The following is a 14,093-nucleotide window of genomic DNA, read 5'->3' on the forward strand; positions in this document are numbered from 1 at the left end:
CTGAGTTTTCCATCAAGCACTGAACCTCTGTCCTCGACAGGACACTTTCTTATTTTCCTATTGTAGCTGTAACAAGCTATCATAAATTTAGTGGCTTAAAAACAACACAAATTTATTATCTCACAGTTCTCTAGGTTAGAAGTCTGAAATGGGTTTCCCTGGGCTAAAATCAAGGTGTTGGGAGGTCTGTGTTCCTTTCTGGAGGCTCTAGGGGAGAACCTATTTTCTTGCCTTTTTCACCTTATAGAAGCTGCCTTCATTCCTTGATTTAGTAGCCTTTCCCTCCACCTTCAAAGGCAGCAATGACAAGTCAAGTCTTTCTCAGGATACCAGCAAGTCTTTCTCAGGATACCCTCTCTCAGATTCTGACCCTTCTGCTTCTCTCTGACCTGTTTAAAGACTCTAGTGATTACATTAGGTCCATCTGGATAATCCAAGATAACCTCCTTATTATGTTAAGTCAGGTGATTAACAATCATAATTCAATCTGCAACCTTCATTCCCCCTTGTCAAGTACCTGAACATATTCGTGGGTTCCAGGAATTAATATGGACATCTTTGGGGGCCTGTTATTCTACTTACTACAGACACTATGATAGAAGCCCTACAAAGAAACCCCCTCTAGTGCTTTCCAACTTCTTTTTTACATCAGGGAACTCAGTGAAAATAAAAATACTTCATAACATACTGGCACAACTGGATAACCCTGTCATGCCCCAGCACAATTTTGGGGAAACAGTCTACAATAACCACAGGTCTGGTCACAGGGGCTAACAATAATACTATTAAGACTGAGACACTCAGGAATCAAATCACAAATCTGTATGCACTGTCTTCATGGAGTCTTCCAGGGCAGCTGAGTGGGAGGGGAAGCTCTGCCATGTTTAATCTGCCACCCCACTTTCTTCCAGTCTCAGAGGATCCCTCTCCATGAAGCCAGCACATAGCCATCTTCTTATCGAAGCACAAGCTTCCCCTGTCCTCCTGCCCTCTCCTTGCCTTGTCTGGGACAATGTAATGTGATTGTTTACTGCTTTCAACATTTGATGAAACATTTATTTGAGTGGCAGTTGCTAGAATTGAACTCAAACTGACTAATATAAAAAGGCTTTTTTTTTTTTGTCTCATGTAACTGATGAGTCTAAGGGCTTCAGGCATAGCTGGATCCAGGGCTAAATATCTCTGTAGTCCTCCTTGGAATCTTTCTCTGTTCTCATAATGTAGCCCTTGACAGCATCAGGTTCATATCATTCTTTCTGTTAGTGGTCTCAGCTGAAATCACATTCTATAAATTATCCAAACATGAATTGAGATTTCATTTGACCTACTTTATGATCAATTTTAAAATATTCTGTAAGTGTTGGAAAAGACAGAATTCTTTTTTTTTTTAATTGAAATACAGTTGATTTACAATGTTGTGTTAGTTTCTGGTGTGCAGTATAGAATTAAATTATATATATGTATTTTTCATATTCTTTTTCATTGTAGGTTATTACAAGTTATTGAATATAGCTTCCTGTGCCATACAGTAGGACATTGTTGTTTATCTATTTTATATATAGTAGTTTGTATCTGCCAAATTTATCCCCCTCTTCCTCCTTTTGTAATTTTAAGTTTGTTTTCTATGTCTGAATCTGTTTCTGTTTTGTAAATAAGTTGCATCATTTTTTTAGATTCCACATATAAGTGATATCATATGATATTTGTCTTTCTCTGTCTGACTTACTTCACTTAGTATGATAATCTGTAGGTCCAACCATGTTGCTGCATATGGCATTATTTCATTCTTTTTTATGGCTGAGTAGTATTCTACTGTTATGTATATACCACATCTTCTTTATCCAGTCATCTGTCCATTGACATTTAGGTTGCTTCCATGTCTTGGTTATTGCATATAGTGCTGCCATGAACACTGGGGTGCATGTATCTTTTTGAATTGGAGATTTCTGCAGATATATGCCCAGGAGTGGGATTGCTGGATCATATGATAAGTCTACTTTTAGTTTTTTAAGGAATCTCCATACTGTTTTTGATGGTGGCTGCACCAAATTACGAATAGTGTAGGAGGGTTCCCTTTTCTCCACACCCTCTCCAGTATTTATCCTTTGTGGGCTTTTTAATAATGGCCATTCTTTTTAATAATGACTGGTATGAGGTGATACCTCATTGTAGTTTTGATTTGCATTTCTCTGATAATTAGCAATATTTGAGCATCTTTTCATGTGCCTATTGGCCATCTGTATGTCTTCATTGGAGAAATGTCTATTTAAGTCTTCTTCCCATCTTTTTAGTTGGGTTGATTAGGCTGTTTGTTTTTTTGTTACTGAGTTGTATGAGCTGATTGTATACAGAAGTCTTTTGTTTATAATTACCAAATAGGGGCCATCTTCATTACGCCATTATTATGACTTTAAGAATGAAATTTAAATCACATGCTTAGGTGCCAACTCAGACAGCTCAAAGGGGTTGGAAGAAGGAAGATTTACTATTTTCAAGGTTTTTAAAAGATAAGCTCATATATCCCCATTCAGGAAAGAGTGTCTGTATAAAAAGTGAAAAGCTGATTAAACTTTCTTAACTCAATAAAAGTTCTTTCAAAGTTCCCCTTTGATCTCCGTATAAGTGAGGAGCCATATCCTAGTTTTATGAGTATCCAAAGGTCCACCAGTATCAATATACAAATTGATTCTGTCTCCTTTCAAAAATAATTTCTTATAGGATAGTATCTCTGACAGTTGGACAATGTTACTTGAACAGAAAATTATTTTCTAACACCATAATGTGCAAAAGAAAAATAACGAGAAAAAACTAATAGCTAAAGAGATGTAATCATTGGGAGGAAAAAAAACTGTTGAATGACTGTTAGATTCTCAATATCTGTATGAATGGATGTCATTTATTTGGTAAATCAAATTTTCCTTTTCAAATTAACCTATTTTATGTGATAAAGGATTTTGTAATGTTTCCAAAAATCAAATTGCTAAGACATACACATCTTGTGAGATGTCTCATTCATTCATTTAGTAAATATTTATTGAGTACCCACTCTATGCCAGTCACAGATCTAGGCACTTAAGAGACATCAGTGAATAAAACAAAGATTCCTATCCTCACAGAACCTATATTCTATCAGGAGGAAATAGATAATAACATAATAAGTAAGCAAATAAGATAATAATGCTGCACTTTAAAAAAATGGAGATGAAAGGGATGGGGAGGGTGGGGGAGGAGGGACACCAGGTAGTATAAAATAGGGTGGCCCAGGAGGTTCCATTGAAAAGGTGACATTTGAGCTAAGAATGGAAGAAGGTGGGAGGGCTGGCCATACGGTAGAAGAGTGGTCCAAAGAGAAGAAATAGCTAGTGCAAAGGCCCCGAGGAGGAAGCGTGCCTGGTACGTTCCTGGAAGAATAAGGAGCCTAGTCTGGCGGGAACAGTGTGAACAAGGGGGAAAAGAATAGATAATAAAATTAATGAGTTAAGGGGGAGAGTGAGCTGACTGTGTATAACCTTGTAGACTATTACAGAGGATTTAGTTTCTACTGTGGATGATAAGAGAGTAAATCAAAGGCTCTAGGCAGAGAAATGACAAGTTCTGACTTACCTTTTAAGAGGGTAGTCTTAGCTGCTGGTTTGGTAACACACTATAAGCAATAAAGGATGAAAATTTACCTTTATCCACTAATCCATATGAGAGGTGATAGTGGTATTAGCATTGTGGTGGTAAGTTGTGAGATTCTAGAAAAATTCTGAAGGCATAACCAGTAGGGTTGGTTATGGGGTGGGAGTGCAAGAGCATGAAAGAAATTGAGAATCACTCCAAGGTTTCAACCTAAGAACCTGGAAAGATGGATTTCCAATCAGCTGAGATGGAGCAGATCTGAGTTGGAATATCAAGAATTCCATCTGGGATATGTTGAGTAGTTTACACTTTGTAGTTGAATATATGAATCTGGAGTCTAGGAGAGAGTTCTGGCCTGGAGGTGGAAATTTGGAAGGGGCAGGTAAATTGATGACTTTAAAACCATGAAAAGAGACATGAAAGGAATGTGTGTAATCAGAAGAGAAGAGATGAGATGAATGGGCAAGGAAAGAAGAGAAAAGAGAAAAGAAAGAAGAGGGAGAAGAAGAGAGAGGAGGGAAGAAGCAGGACTGAGAAGATGCAAAGGAGATGTAAAGGAATCAGCAAAGGAAACTGAGGAGAAACCAATGAGGGACAAGATAAGCCAAGAGTTTGGTGGTCTGAGAGCTAAGTGAAGAAAGAATATTAAGGAAGAGGATGTTGAACTGTGTGTAAGATGAGGTCTGAGAAATGACCAATTTATTTGTTATCTGACATTGGTTTTGCAATATGGGCCTCATCAACAACCCTGATGAGAAGTTCTGGTGGATGGTGGAAATGGAAACTCCTTGGAGAAGTTTTGCGACAAAGGTGAGCGAAGAAATGAGACAGTAATTGGTTGGAAAAGTGTAGCAAGAGAACAATTTGTTTTTAATGGGAGAGAAACAGCAACAGGTTTTTTTCCCTCCCTGGTGAGAATTATTGAATGGAAAGCAAAAAATTGGTATTGGTAATAGGAGCAGAAGAGAAGAATTTCTGAAGAAGTATTTTTGCATGCTCTGAGTGATGTGATCCAGTGTGTGGCAGAGGGGTTGGCTCTGTGAGGGAACTTGAAGAGTTTATTGATCGTAGCTGTTCATGAAAAGGCAGAGAAAGTGGAGCTGCTGCTATAGGAAGATGATGGAAAACTTGGGAAGTTCTTTTCAGATTTAATTTTCTCAACAAAGAAAGAAGACTGCCAGCTATGGATGGGTATGGATGCATTTATCTTTGCACCTTTTTCTTCCATCCAGGTGGATTTTCTAATTTCCCCAATACCAACTTATATTCATAATTTTTATATCATTTTCCAGGTGGCAGACAAACAGAGAAGTCAGTGAGCACTCTGGGAATAAGAAAAGGGTTTTAGGCTCTTTTTTAGGCTCTTACCACTTAAGATGCATTACCATGCCATTAATCATGGGTATTCTATTTTTATGACCAATATCTAACTTTAATCCAGTGCTTCCTAATGTTTATAATAAAGAAAAGCAAGGTAATATGATACACATGTGCTTTGCACTTTTGTCATAACTCTCTTCAAATCACTCTTCTAATAAGTTTTTTCTACTGCTTGCAATAGTACTATAAGGGACATTTGTCCTAACACTTGTTCATGTAAAACTTTATTAGAGTTTTTAAAAGTTTGCCTTTTCCACAAAAGTTTGTTCTTTAATTAAATTTAAAAATATTTTAGTCCAGATTTTCCAAAGAGTGTTACATAGAATTCTTCTTTTAATTGGTCCAGAGAGATGCTCCTAGAAAAAAGCTTTTTTGATCATGGATTATAGAAGTGCCTCAAACTATATCTGCTTCTTGGAGCTATCCAATGTAAAATTAGCATATAAAAGACTTTGAAAACCTTTGGAGAAACAGGAAAACCTACAGTTTCCCATACTTGACTACAGAATTCTTATTTTCATTGAACACACACATAGCACTTTGGGAAAAGCTTTTTCAAAAATATAGCATTACATAAGAAAATCATTAGGCATATTTATTTTGATAAGATTATTTCCATACTTAAGAAAATGAATGTGACAAATATATTAATGCAGCATAGACTAGCCTATGCCAACTAACCTAACACCTCTACCTTCACAGGGAAAGGAATGGAGATGAATGAATCAAAAGCCTCCCTGAAAAGCAAAGAAAAATGTTTTTCTCTATATCTTAGATCTATGTGGGCCTATATTCCTGATCTATGTGTCAGGGAATGAGAATTAGTATTACCTAAATTATACGAATGAATACAAATAGCCAAATAGTACACAATAGCAAACACCAGTTCATTCCACTTCTAATGATGAAATATGTAATATAATGTAGAAAAAATGCTAAGTAAAACTCATTTAAAACAAGAAAATGTTTTGCTCGTTTAAATAATTATCTACACATTAATTTATTTAGTGGTAACTAGAAGTAAATTGTTAAATACCAGCAGAGGATTTTAATGACTTTTTCCTAATATGTGTAATGAATCATGTAATTCTTTGACTATTATTATGCAGAATTATATTTAAATAATAGGAAAATAAGCTTAAAGAATTAAATATTAAAAGTCTTTGATTTAAACTGCCAATTTAATGAGTGATAATTACATGTATCGTAATCCAAAACAGACTACCATGAGGCATCCTTGGGATGTCAGCAGCGTAAGTTGGTGGGGCAAAGGTGAAAACAGTAAGTTGGCAGGGCCAAGGCTAAGGGAAATAATGCAGGTGTAGATTTGACTCCCCACAGGCCAGTAGTTAAAAATTCAAAGGCAGTATTCAAATAAATGAGGAAAACTGAGGTTTGACTGAAGCAGGATGGGGCAGAACAGAAAGGGTTGGGTGCAAGAGATTTGATCAGGTAAATGGGTCATGGTAGTAACCAATCTTCATGCAAAAAAAGAAAAAATATATATATACACATATATATAAAATAGTCTTGACTTTGATGAAGAAGACTCAAATCTCTAATTTAGTGAATGCCATTTAGCAAATAATTTCCCTCTTAAAATGCCTACATAATGATAAATACAAACTATTCAAAGATATTTTGATATGTAGATGTTGGATAGGTGGCTAGGCCTACTTACTACCTAAATGACTATATCCTGAATAATAGACTAGTAAAGTATGCAATTCAATTTTGTACCTCAGAAAAATCATAAATTATTATATTATGGAACTTCAGAGTCTATCCCAAATAGTTGAAACCATAAACATTAAAGCTACCAATGCCAAGATTCTACAGTATTTAAGGTGAGGTTGGTTCCTAATGCAAACAAAAATTCAGCCAAACATTTGGGGGTACAAAGAGAAGAGTCCAATCCTCTTTAAAAATATCTACTGGTAAACAAAAGACCATAAAGGAAGGAAAAATGTACCAGTGAAGTTTTTTTAAGTTTTAATATTCAACTGTTTGTAATACATACATCCTTCCCCTCTATCCTCCTAACTCCTCTCTAATAGAGCACCTTTTTCTCCAGATATCAACACTTTTCCAGGAGACCATGAGTTTTAGGGGAGAATGGCTCCAGCCCCAGCGCGTGGTGACCATATTCCCCTTGTTAATGACTGGTTTGGGTGTAAACATATAACAGCATGGAAACTTTCTAGCCAATAAGATAGGAGGGAAAGTTTTTTGAGGGTATTCTAGAGAGGGTTTCAATGCTCATAACAGCCATCAGGATGAGCCAACACAGAGATCAGAGCCAAAATGGCTACAAAGAAGCAAACCAGATTCCTGGCAAAAACCACTCCTGAAGCTGCCTGACCTCTAGATTCCTTGTTAGAGAAGACAATAAGCTTTGTATTGCTTAAGTAAATTTAATTTAGGAGTTTTATATTATTTGCAGGCATCCTAACTGATACACTAGGTTTTTTTTTTTTTTTACTTTAAAAATATACTAATGTAGAAAAAATGCATTCATAAACATAAATCAAAACATAACAGCTTGATGTAAAATGCAAAGTTAGTCTTCCCTGGCCTCCCAGTCCTACTCCTCAGAAATTATGCTACCAGTGTCTGTTAGTAGATCTTCTGGTCGTTGCCATTAAGGTTGAAAACAATATACTTAAATCACTGGTCTTTATTTGTTAACTTTAGACAGAATAAATTGATTACCTACCATGAAAGATGATAGAATTAGTACACTAAGCTTTCTCCTCTCCTTTCGCCTTCCATTTCTCAAAGTGAGGTACATTTCACGTCATTATCCAATAAATATAATTAAATCTTTTGTGTTTATAGATTGATTGAAAAACATTTATAACACGATTATGTAAACAAACTCGTGGTAAATTGAGTAATTAGATCCATAAAAGAAACAATACCCTTGTTTTCCAAATGAGAAATTCCCAAATGTCAAATCCTAATGTATGCTCTCAATTTCTTTCTAGCTTTCTTTACTCCTTCATGAGGGTATATACCCAGCCACCATTTTCTCTTTTTCCATGTTGTAACCTTTCTTGTGCATTGTAATTTAGAGTAAAAACCAATACTTAAAAAAAAAAAAAAAATAAGGGTTATGTGGTGGTGGTTGAGTTCTTGCATTTTTTAAATGTCTTTATTTTGCTCTCATCTTCTATTAACAATTTATCTAGTTACAAAGTTCTAAGTTCAAAAGCATTTTTCCCTTAGATCTTTGAAGACATTGCTCTATTCCACTCCAGCACCTGGTATTACTTTCCAGATGTCTGTTAAAATAATTCTTACTACTTTGTAAGGAAACTTCTTTTCACACTCCTTTCCCTACCAAATACTGCTTATTTCTCTGCAGCTCTTCCCAATAAAACTCTATACACTGCTTGTCTAAACTCAGAATCTTCGGTTCCTCACCTTCCATTCTCATCCTCTCTCCCTCCTTCCCACTCTTTTGTAATTAACTTACTTTTTTGGTGTGGTTGGGGTTGGGAGAGAAAAAATCCTTTATGTTCCCCTACAAGATGAGACCATCTCTTTAGCACTTCATCGTAAACTTTGTCATAGAAGTTTCCATTAGAAGACAAGTAATTTTTTTATTTATATGTATTTGCAAAGTCAAAAAGAATAGATGATTCTTGAAAGATTGTAACAAATTATTCACTTATATTAGTATTTAGATCTATTTCCATGTACCCTATTATTTTGCAGATGGCCGAAGACTATTTCAAGAAGCAAAATATGTACAGGGGTGTGTGTTTAATTATTTTGTTACTCAGTATCAGAACCTGTTTGACACCACCAGCTCCTAATACCAGTCCAATTAGTAAACAGTTGAGACTGTTAAGAATCACTTGCTCTTTCTCCTAATAGTCACATTTTGTTTCTTCTGTCCTCAAATCTGGTCTTATTTTAAAAATACAATATAAAAACAATAATGACTAGTTTTTACTTTCTTGGGAGAATAATAAAGGAATTTTTCATTTACCTAAATTGCACTGTCAGAATTTGCTTGATGATGGGTTTTACAGGTATAAAATAGTTCTAAAAAATATTATTTAAATCAAGTGGTGATCAAAAGAAAAGCATGTTGATGAAACAAAAGCCAGACTAAATAAAATCATAATGGGTCTGATGGAAAATCTTTTTTTAGGTCATATTTAATTTAAACAGGTGAGAAAGGGAAGAGGACAATGGGAACACAAGCGTAATGTATGCTATCATCTTTGCTCCCCTTGAAGTACTATTTAATGTGTTCACATACATGTTCTGAAAATTCATTTGTTAACTCAGTTTCATGTAGGCTGGTATTTACCAAACTTTTGCTGTGGCACACTTGGCTATGGTAGTCAATAAAAATGATTCTACAGTCCAGTAAGTTTGGCTAATAATACTTACTATATCTACTGGAGATTCACAATGTAAGTTAGCATATTAAAAGCTCTGAGAATCCCACTAAATGGGTATTCAAGGACCCAAATTTCCAATGTGTTGGGGGGAGGTTTTCCCCCCATACACCCAAGTAATGCTCCCACCAGCTGGGTGTCCTACAGTTCAACTCAATTTTGACCTATCTACCTGGAGATAGGGTCAGATCGGACAGATTAACAGCTCAGATGGACAAGATTTTTTTTTGTTTCTGATGTCAGTTGCAAGCCCTGTTATTACCTGTGCTTCTGAGCAACTGGCCATAGTTGGTTGGTTCCCTGGACTTCTCAGGTTCTATTAATTTGCTAGAGAGGCTCATAGTACTCAGAGAAACATTTTAGTTACTGGTTTATTACAAAAGGATATGACTCAGGAACAGCTAGATGGAAGGGATACAAAAAACGTAGTATGTAGAAAGGCCACTGAGTTTCCATGCCGTCTCCAGGTGCACCTCTCCCCACCACACGTGGAGACTGGGGAAGAGTGGTGCACCAATTTGGAAGCTCTCCAAACCTAGCCCTTTTTTAAATTTTTATGGAGTCTTTCAATACAGAGACAGGATTGATTAAATCACCAGTCACTGGCAACAGATTCAATCTTCAGCCCCTCTCCCTTCTCTGAAGTGTGGGGCTGGGGCAGAAAGTTCCAACCCTCTAACCACTTGGTCAATTCTCCTAGCAACCAGCCCCCATCCTTAGGTGCAGTCCAAAAGTCACTTCATTAGCATAACAAAGACAGTTATTGCTCCATCACAGGAAATTCCAAGGGTTTTGTGAACCAGAAACTGTTAATGAAAGCCAAGCTGTTGGTCCTTCAACAACGCGGGTGTTAGGGGCACTGAACTCCACGCGGTTGGAAATTTCCTTGCAGAGTATAACTGTACAGTCAATCAGTTTTAGTCACAGTTCCAAAACTATAGATTCAACCAACAGTGGATTGCGTAGTATTGCAATTTAAGTATTTATGAAAAAAAATAAGTGGACCTTTGCAGTTCAAACTTGTGTTGATCAAGGGTCAATTCTATATATAAGAAATGTACTTTGATCATCTAAATGACCAAGTATATATTTCTTATAAATCACAATATCAAACCCACCAAGGTTCAGATCAATCTATATTTCACAAATTTATTTGAAAGTAATTCTTTTCACAGCATACTTAACATCCTACAGAATTTCATTCTGAAGAACAAGCTATTTGCTATACGTATGGAGTCAAAATTGAAATGCCACTAAAATAGCCATGTTAAAAGTTCCAAAAATGTATTCATATAAATTTTTTTCCAAATAATTTCTTTAAAAGCACTTAGTTTTGCTGCCATTCTCTCTTAAACCTGCTCCAATCACGCACCCCCACCACTTGATAGAAATTAGTCTTGTCAACATCATTTCTGATTTCTGTATTGCTAAAATAAACAATGGTCAGTTCTCAGGCATCATCCTACTGGACTCAGTGACAGCAGTTTACAAAGTTGATCACTTTCTACTTCTTGATAAACTTTTTTTCCCCCCACTTTCTCCCAAGACACAGAACTCCTAACTCATTGGCTGCTGCTTCTCAGATACCTTTGTGGGTTCCTCATTTTTCCCTTGTATTTTCGATTTTAGAGCATCTGTGGGATGTTATTGAATTTGTCAGCTGAAATAAATGTGCAGCCTAAAAGTTTAGAGTTCTGTTTTATTTGGTGGGAGGACTCGAGCTGGGATGACAGCCTCTCAGATCGCTCTGAGGGACTGCTCCAAGAGATAGGGGAAGAGCTAGGATATACAGGAGCTTTACCACAAAGACCAGGTAGTTGGAACAATAAAAGATTACTTGTTATCTAAAGAAAACCAGGCATCTCAGGTTAAAGAATTTAGTGCTTTTCTATGTATGGGAGGAAGCAAACATGTTGGCTCATTGAATTCATTCCTTTGACAAGCACCTAGCTATCTAGGGCCAGTATCTTGTCCTTTATTATTGAGTCCCCTCTGGGTGCACCACTGTGAGTGGCTGCAGAGGATATGCTGCAGGCTTGTCTTCACTGGAGGGTGGTGGCAGCCACTGATGACTTGATGGCTTCAGCATTTGTTTACTGATATGGTTTGCAGTTATTTTTTCGTTCACAGATTGTTTCTTTTTATATCTGTAAGCATTCCCTTGGTGATTTCATTTAGGTTCATGGTTTGACATTCATTTTGACAATTCCAAAATACTTCAGCTCAGTTCTCTTTCCAAATTCCAGGCCTATCTCCAATCCTCTATATACCATCTCAAAGTTGGTATGTCCAAACTGAACTTACCATCTTCCCTTTTAAATGCCTTCTGCCTGTAGCTTTCCCCATCTTAGTAAATGGCAACTATCTTTCTGGTTTTCTGAACACTAAGCTTAGAATAATCCTTTTCTCCTTTGTCATGCCTATATCCAGTCAGCAAACAAATCCTACTGGCTCTACTTGCAGAAAATGTCTGGAATCCAGTTACTTCCCATTGCCACCACTACCCTCCTGGTACAGTGTGTGAGCTGCACCAACTTCTCATCCTGGAATACAGAAACAGTCTCCTAACTGGTCTCTCTGTTCCACCACTGCCCCTCTATAGTCTATTATCAACACAGCAGCCATTATGAGCCTTTTAAAATGTATGGAAAATGAAGTCATTTATTTACTCAAAATTCAGCTATCACATCACATTCCAATGCCAAATCCTTTACAATAGCTGACAAGCCCTATGTAATAATCTGTCCTGCTCCCTACCCCCACTATCTTTATGAATTCATCTCCAACTACTTCCTCATGTCAGTGACCTCCAGTTACACTGGCCTCCGTGCCGTTCTAGAACGTATCACAGGTTTCCATCTTCCATACACGTAACTCAAGCCTGCAAATTCACCTTCTCAATGAGACCTATACAGACCATCCAGCTGAAAACTGTAGTACACCTTTAATCCGTCTGCCCTCCCAATATCCTTCCCCTGTGCTACATTTTCTTTTTTTGTAGCATTTGTCACCTTACATAGTAACGTAAAATATTAATGAACTGCAACCTCAATTTAATAGAGTTGGTAGGCCGGAACGAGGCGCTCTTACACCTTAGGACAATAGCAGAGCCCCACAGGAAGAAGAGACTTCCTCTCTTTCCTGGCAAGAGCTCAGCTGACACTCAGCCAATGAAAAGTCACGGACTCTGTTTACTATAACCCTCCTAGCTTCCTTTTCCCCTCTATGAAATAGTTGTCCCCTCCATTTTTGCTGGGGATTTACATGTGGCTTGCTATATAAACTCTGAATTGCAATTCTTTGCTGATCCCATATAAACCTATTTTTACTGGAATAATTACTGGCAGTCTGTTTAAGTGGACAGCAATTTATGGTTATTGCCTATCTCCTTCCATGGGAATGTAAGCACCCACACCCATTATAATGTATTATGAGTGACAATAAATAAAACTGCACAGCCAATTATCTAGTGTAGTGGAGTAAAAATAAATTTTCCTCTACCCTCCTAGAGGGTCCTCCTCTTGGCTGAGGACTCCCTACCCACATAATGAAAGACAGATTAACAGGAAAAACAGAAATAGAAGTTTTAGCATGTGTACCTCCCGTATACATGGGAGATACCCAGGAAAACTGCATAATTCTCAGAAATGGCCCAAACCATCACCTAAGGAAAACTAAAAGATGTTGGGAGTGGGGGGCACTTACAGGAGGTTTTCAGGCAAAGCACAGTAAGCAAGGACATGGTTGTTTCCATGACTTCTCCATTGCTAAGAGTTCCTAGAGATTTAGTTATCCTCTTCTTTCTTACAGAGAGGGCAACACCCTTAAAAATGAAGATTTCTTTATAAATGTAAATGTTTCTTACAGAAGAGTACCATCTAATTGGTTTTCTGAGGTTCTACATTTTTGTTTGTTTGTAATAATCAGCCTTAAGTAATCCTTATTCCTAAGAGGCATATTTTGGGGTGGCAAATTCTGTTCCCCTTCATTGGGTAGTTCAACCTCAGGGCAGGTCTGAAGAGAAGTTGAAGAGGGGTTTGAGTAATAAAGTTGAGATAAGAGGAAGAATCTGAATTTTGTAGAAGAGTCAAAATGAGGCCCACATGGTACCTTAGACAACAGGCTCAAAATGCAGTCACTTATACTAAGCCTCACATCACCATACTGAGACTTAAATGCAGTTTCAGCTCTCCCAGAAATGGAATCTTAAACCAGTCAATCAGGAACTACCTGATCAGCACTAGTGAGGTAATCTGTTGGACAGACCCCTGCCATTCCCTAAAGGAAAGGGACCTTGCCACTGCTTTTTGCTGGTGTAACTTCCTTGTCCTGCTCCTTCCTTCCTGTGAGTCCTTCGTTTTTAGTTCCTCAGAGCTCCTTTCTATCGAGGTGGAAAGCTGCCTGATACATGAATTGCTGAATAAAGTCAGTAAGATCTTTAAAATTTACTCACGTGAATTTTGTTTAATAGTAGGGAACGTACATACTACACACCTGCTGTACCTTCCACTGACTTTGGTTATAGCTGATGTAAATGTAAACTAAATGTGGATTCATATTATTTCATCTAATCCTGGGTGACACCATTAACACATGGAAGGGAACCGTGGAGTAAGCAGGTTAGGTAAGATAAGGAGCTATGCCTGATTCATCATTGCATGTCAGTAAATGCAGGGC

Source organism: Camelus ferus, chromosome 7 (genome assembly GCF_009834535.1).
Source record: "Camelus ferus isolate YT-003-E chromosome 7, BCGSAC_Cfer_1.0, whole genome shotgun sequence".
NCBI lineage: Eukaryota > Metazoa > Chordata > Mammalia > Artiodactyla > Camelidae > Camelus > Camelus ferus.